The sequence below is a fragment of the Solanum tuberosum genome, unplaced genomic scaffold (genome assembly GCF_000226075.1).
Source record: "Solanum tuberosum cultivar DM 1-3 516 R44 unplaced genomic scaffold, SolTub_3.0 scf00359, whole genome shotgun sequence".
In the NCBI taxonomy this organism is placed as follows: domain Eukaryota; kingdom Viridiplantae; phylum Streptophyta; class Magnoliopsida; order Solanales; family Solanaceae; genus Solanum; species Solanum tuberosum.
The window spans coordinates 72,865-78,447 of NW_006239281.1; positions in this window are offsets into that span (position 1 = coordinate 72,865).

Genomic DNA, 5,583 nt, shown 5'->3' on the forward strand with positions numbered 1-5,583 from the left:
CCAACAGGCGATGAATGACATGCTTCAAGTACACTCAACATCTCAATCTCGGGCACACATCGACGAATAATTCCATCGGCACAACTACGATACAAGTAAGGCTCATCCCAAAAGAATTTCTTCACATCATGCATAAACTTTTTCCTTTGGTGAAAAGACAAGTCCAGGAGCACCAAATCGCTTGCCAAAGAATTAGCAAAGTCTGCGGACCAAGGAATCAGATCATGAGAAGCAGCCAATACCTATTCATCTGGAAAAGTATCATTAATTTCAACCCTATCACCAAGCTTTAACATAGCCTCTTCCTCTAATCTGGACAAGTGATCGGCAACTTGATTTTCTGAACAAGTGATCGGCAACTTGATTTTAAGTCCTCTTTTTATCTCTCACCACAAAATCAAACTCTTACAACAACAATACCCATTTAGTCAACATCGGTTTTGCATCCTTCTTCGTCATTAAATACCTCAATGCAGAATGGTCAGTATGCACTATGACTTTAGTACCAAGAAGGTAGGATCGAAATTTTTTGAATGCGAAAACCACCGCAAGAAGCTCTTGTTCAGTCACATATAATTCTTCTGGGCCACATTTAGAGCTTTGCTAGCATAGTAAATAGGATGGAGAATTTTCTCTCGCATATGTCCCAATACTACACCAAGAGCCACTCCACTCACATCATACATTACCTCAAACGGTTGTCCCCAATTCGGTGAAATAATGATAGGTGAAGTAACTAGCTTCTCCTTCAATTCTCCAAATGCTCTTAGACAAGCATCATCAAAATATAACTTACACTCCTTCTCGAGCAGTTTGCACAAAGGATGTGCAATTTTGGAGAAATCTTTGATGAACCTCCTATAAAAACCTGCATGCCCAAGAAAACTCCTAACACCTTTTACAAAGATAGGTGGAGGAAGTTTTTCTATTACCTCAACTTTCGCTTTATCTACCTCAATGCCCTTCTCAGAAATCTGATGACCTAGAACTATCCCTTCTTTCACCATAAAGTGGCACTTCTCCCAATTTAGCACCAGATTGCAATCTTCACACCTTTTAAGCACCTCAGCCAAATGATTCAGACATCGATCAAAAGAGTCACCTACCATAGAGAAATCATCCATAAATACCTCAATAGTGTCCTTCACCAGATCAGAGAATATCGACATCATACAATGCTGGAAGGTCGCTGGAGCATTGCACAACCCAAAGGGCATCCATTTGAAGGCGAAAGTCCCATAAGGGCAAGTGAAGGTGGTCTTCTCTTGGTCCTCCGGAGCTATAGAAATCTGATTGTAGCCCGAATAACCATCAAGAAAACAATACCAACCCTTACCAGCAAGTCTATCCAACATCTGATCCATGAATGGCATAGGGAAATGGTCATTTTCTATCCAAGCATTTAGCTTCCAGTATTCCATGCAAACTCTCCATCCAGTCACGGGCCGCATCGGAACAAGCTCGTTTCTCTCAATATGAACCATAGTAATCCCACCTTTCTTGGGAACACATTGAACAGGACATACCCAACTACTATCTGTAATGGGATAGATAACTGCAGCATCCAACCACTTGATGATCTTCTTTTTAACTACCTCTTGCATAGGCGCATTTAATCTTCTTTAGTGCTCAATACTAGGTTTGTGATCTGGCATGAGTTGGATTTTGTGGGAACAAATACCGGGAGGAATCCCAATAATATCCGCAATAGTCCACCCAATAGCTCGCTTGAACCTCTTTAACACAATCACCAAGCACTCTACTTGTCTCGCATTTAATTCTGCCGCAATGATGATCGGCAAAGTATTATCTCTACCCAACAATACATACCTCAAATGCGGTGGTAGAGCCTTGAGCTCCAATTTTGGTGCCTCCACAATAGATAGTCTCGCGACCACAATTCTTCGTGTCTAACTCATACTTCTTTGGTTTTGACCAATATTCGCACCTATCGAGTGCAGCCACCAACTCATCGTACTCTTCAATACCATCACTATCAAAATTCATCATAATTGTTGCTAGTACCTATACACCGAGTCGCTCTTCAATTTTCACTTCTGTTCCACTCTCAACTCTATAAGTTATAGCAGATACCGTTTGGAGCTCACCACTCTGCTTCATGGACCTACAATTATTGAAAGTTGCTTCTTCATTGTTTAGTCTGAACTTCATCTGTCCCTTCTCCATATCAACTAACGCATGCCCTATGGCAAGGAATGGTCTCCCAAGGATGATGGGAACCTCACAGTCAAGAATCACAAAATCCGTCGGAAAGATGAACGACTCCACTTTCACTAGCACATCATGGAGTACACCAATGGGCCTTTTCACGGTTCGATTGGCCATAAGTAACTGCATCGTAGTAGGCTTTAGATCCCCTAGACCCAACTTCTTATAAATAGACAATGGCATGAGGTTGATGCTAGCACCAAGATCACACAATGCCTTAGCAAAGTGTAACAACCCTATAAGTACATAGAATCGTGAAAGCACCAGGATCTTCCTTCTTCTGCACAATAGACCTTGTAGCAATAGCGTTGCAATGTTACAATCTATCATCATCTTCAAAACTCACAGACCTTTTCTTTGTCACCATATCTTTCATAAACTTCGCATACCCAGGCATTTGCTCCAAGGCTTCTATCAACGGAACGCTGATGGAAAGGTGCTTCAACATATTAATAAACCTGCGATATTTACCATCTTCAGTCTTCTTCACTAACCTTTGTGGAAAATGTGGTGGAGGTCTAGGTATGGGGACCACTTTCTGAGATATCTCTGTTTCTTTCTCTGTCGCATTCTCAAACTCTTCTCTAACCTCTATCACATCATTCTTTTTTTCTAATCTCAACATCCACCACAGACGGCATAGGTGGATCAATGGTTTTCTTACCCCCTCGAGTAGTAACTTCCATACAATGACCATTATTCTTTGGATTCTGGATGGTATTGCTAGGAAGAGTGCCAGGTTGACGTGGGTTCACTGTAGTAGACAACTGAGTCATATGCTGCTCTAGATGTTTTATTGACACTACATGGGCATCAACCTTTTGACCAATTCCAGACAAGTCATTTCTCATCTCCTTCACATTCTCATCAGTTGCATCAAACCTTCTCATTATCTTCTGCATCATATCTTCAATCCGCGCCATATTGCCTCCAGCTTCCCTAGTACTAGATTCTCGATTTTGAAGGGGAACATAAGGTCCAACCCGATCGTTTCTATTTCCATAGTTGTTCTGGTTGTAGTTGTTGTCGCGATTGAAGTTCCCATCCCGGACATATTGACCCTTTCGGTTGTAATTGCCATAGTTCTGACCTTGGTTTCCTGGACCTTGGCGCCAATTTTCCGTGTTGGATCCTTGGGGGTTTGGTCGAAAACCCCTCGTCTGATCATTCACCGCATAAGCATCCTCTTAATAGTAACATTTTTCAACAGGTGGTGGATTTCTAGTCAAGTAGTTCACAGCATTTACCTTTTCCGCACCTCCGCTCACATGCTTCAATACCAACCCCAACTTGGTCCTCATCTGAGCCATCTCCTCACGAATCTCATCCGCAGACTGGTTGTTTGTAGCATGAACGGCAAATGTGTTTCTCCCAGTATCCGACCTCCTAGCGCTCCATGCTTTATTGTTGCGAGAGATCTTCTCCAGTTATTCTGCAATCTGTGCGTATGTGCACTCACCATATGAACCTCCAGCAATAGTATCAAGCACTGCTTTATTGTTGTCATCCTGACCTCGATAGAAATATTCCTTCAGCGACTCATCATCAATACGGTGATTCAGAACACCTCTTATGAACATAGTGAATCTGTCCCAAGAGCTACTCACAGACTCTCCAGGTAATGCCACAAAATTGTTGACCTTATCTTTGTGATTGAGCTTCTTGGACACTGGATAATACCTTGCTAAGAACACATCATTTAGTTGGTTCCATGTATAGATTAAGTTATAAGGAAGCTCAGTGAACCATACAGCAGCATCGCTTGTCAGTGATAGCTTGTCAGTGATAGAGGGAACACTCGCAATCCGATGACATCCATATCTAAGTATGGTCGACCTACACAGCTCTTGCAAAACACCCTTAACTTGGCTATCTGAGCATATGGGTCTCCAATGGCAACCCCGAGAACAAGCCCCTCGATGTAAGCATCTGCATCAAGCTATTGGTCACTACAAATGTGTGCCCCGGAGGCAAAGGGGATAGGACAAAAGGTCTATCAGAGTCAGCAATATTGGTGTTGCCCCTATAGTTTTCATGTAGTTGTGGGCCTGGTGGACCATGCACCCTCACTGCATCTCCCAATTTATTTTCAGCTAGAACCTGGTTGTCTCCACCAACTACCCTCGGAGGTTGCAACTCAACTTCATCACCTAGATTGCTTCCGATAGGATTAACTTGAACTCCTTGATTGTTCATTCTTCGCAAAGTTCGGTTCAACTCTGAATCGTAAGGAGTAAGTGGTTCACCCTGGCTCCGTGTACTTGGCATACACTAGAGTCAGAACCTGAGAGAGACAAAAACAAAAAGAAAAAGTAAAATTAGGAAATATTTGACTAAAGTTCAAATCTAAAAGCCAATTTCCCCGACAACGGCGCAAAAATTTGATACGCTCAAATTACGCCTCCCTAAAGAAGCATAATCGATCGTTATCAAGTAAAGAACCCAACTTATAGGTTGGGGTCGATCCCACGAGAAAAAATGGTTTAGACTTCACTTTTAACCAACAATTATATTCCTTTAGTCAAATTACTTCCAGAAACAAGTAATTAAAGGGGGGGTTGTGAAACAAATTGTAAGAATTCAGTAAGTAATTAGTAAACAAAAGTCAATTTTGGTTGTTATCAAGATGAGAGAATTAACTAGGGTATACGTGTTCCCCACAAGCTCATAAGCAGTAATCCTAGTAATAACAATCCTTTCCTAGTGTACTACATGCAAAGTGATAAGCTAGGTATCTCTAAATCCTTGGTCCGGCATCTAGAGAATTTCACCCCGCACCTTGGTCCGGATACATGTGTATAATTTACTAACCCTTACCTTGACCTCATATTAGACATCACATCGATGTTTGGCTTAGTTAATACTTCGCACCAATCGACACTAGACTATTAGATAGTATTACACTAAATCTAGGTTGATAATTCTTTTCTTGTTGATTACCTCCTTGGTCCGGCAAGTAGCAACAAGGCGAGTTCTAACATTGTGAACCGTTAAAAAGATTTTTAAACGAAAGAATTATCAATGCATGCAAAACACTATACAAGAATTGCTTATTTACTATTCATACTTTGTTAATCGCTCATGGTTCCCACAACCCTAGTTGTGAAGTTTAGTTACCCATAATCATATGAACACAATTCATTGTTTTAGATGAAAGAATTATGAACTTACGTAATTGAGAATAACAAACCCGAAATTTCAACTTGAATCTCAATACCAAAATCTTCAAAACCAACTTAGAAAATCAAGAATTGCTAGGTTTGCAAAAATAAAATCCAAAGTCACAAAGTAGAACTAAAGTAATAAAGTCTAACCCCCAAAAATGAGGTTTACATGCCCTATTTATAGAAAAAA